Source organism: Oratosquilla oratoria, chromosome 5 (assembly GCF_046742065.1).
Source record: "Oratosquilla oratoria isolate Oo_2021 chromosome 5, ASM4674206v1, whole genome shotgun sequence".
NCBI lineage: Eukaryota > Metazoa > Arthropoda > Malacostraca > Stomatopoda > Squillidae > Oratosquilla > Oratosquilla oratoria.
Genome location: NC_134781.1, coordinates 51501836 through 51503188, shown reverse-complemented (window position 1 = coordinate 51503188; position 1353 = coordinate 51501836). Strand labels below are relative to the sequence as shown.

The 1353-nt window shown below is 39.0% G+C and overlaps 1 non-coding gene across 1 annotated transcript; it reads right to left on the bottom strand.

Annotated features, from left to right (window-relative positions):
- Positions 1 to 124: 124 nt before the first annotated feature.
- TRNAV-CAC (transfer RNA valine (anticodon CAC)) lies at positions 125 to 197 on the bottom strand. The gene has a single exon. It is a non-coding gene; the product is annotated as a tRNA-Val (tRNA).
- Between the last annotated feature and the right edge of the window lie 1156 nt (positions 198 to 1353).

The window sequence follows — 1353 nt, the reverse complement described above, 5'->3', positions numbered from 1 at the left end:
CTGAGACCACTCACACACCACACACCGGGACAGCAAGGTCACAACTCCTTGACTAACGTCCCGCACCTACTCACTGCTAGGTGAACAGGGTTTACACGTGAAAGGAGACAAACCCAACTTATCTCCGCCCGGCCGGGGAATCGAACCCCGGTTCTCTGGCTTGTGAGGCCAGCGCTTTACCACTCCGCCACCGAGCCGTGTGTGTGTGTGTGTGTGTGTGTGTGTGTGTGTGTGTGTGTGTGTGTGTGTGTGTGTGTGTGTGTGTGTGTGTGTGTGTGTGTGTGTGTGTGTTTGTGCGTGTGTGTGTGTGTGTGTGTGTGTGTGTGTGTGTGTGTGTGTGTGTGTGTTTACCTAGGTGTATCCTACGGAAAGGGGAACTACGCTCGTGGTGCCTCATTTTTGTATCTCGAAGTATCTAGATTGCTCTTAAATTTACTTGTATGGTTTTTGTACGCACTATTGTTTTGTCCATTTTGTTACAGACATCCACCACTCTGTGTGGAAAGGTGATCTTTTTCAGGTACCTTCTATGACTGTTTTTTTTTCTTCATGTTTTCTTGTATTTCTCTTTAACCAATTTAGTAAGTCTTCTCTATCATTATTCTATATAAGGTCAATAGGTCACCTTTTTCTCTTCTTTGTTCCAGAGTCCGTAATTCCAGCTTTGTCAATCTCTTTTCATATGACAGTTTTGAAAATGTTTGGGTCATGTTCATAATTGCTTATTGGGTTCTTTCAATTTTCTTTATATTCTTTTTAGTACTGGGTGTTCATAATGTCGCTACGTACACCAGTTTTGGCCTTAACGGTGTGATTAGTATTTTTTTTACTATTTCTTTGTTGAAGTAGGTAAATTGTTGGTTTCTCCGATAATTTTATTTGTCTGTTTATTAGGAGTCATGTCCTTTGTGATAATCACGCCAAGGTCTTTTTCAGAACTCTATTTAATTCCTTTGTACAGATTATATATTGTCTTGATATATATATGTGTATATATATATATATATATATATATATATATACATATATATATATATATACATATACAACTTTTTCCAAATTACATTTCTTTATGTTGAAGTCCACTTCTCACTTTTGACTTCATTTCCAAACCCTGTTTAGGTCTCTCTGTAGCGACTCACAGTCCTTTTCTGTACCTACTTTCTTCATCAGTATTGCGTCGTCTGCAAAGAAGTTCATGTAACATTCTACATCCTCATCCATGTCCTTTAGATAAAAATATCAAACATTGTCGGAGCCAATACTGATCCCTGTGGAACACCACTTATCACCTCATCCCAAGTAGAACTCTTCTGAGCACCGCTCTCATTTTTCTTTCATGCAAGAAATCCT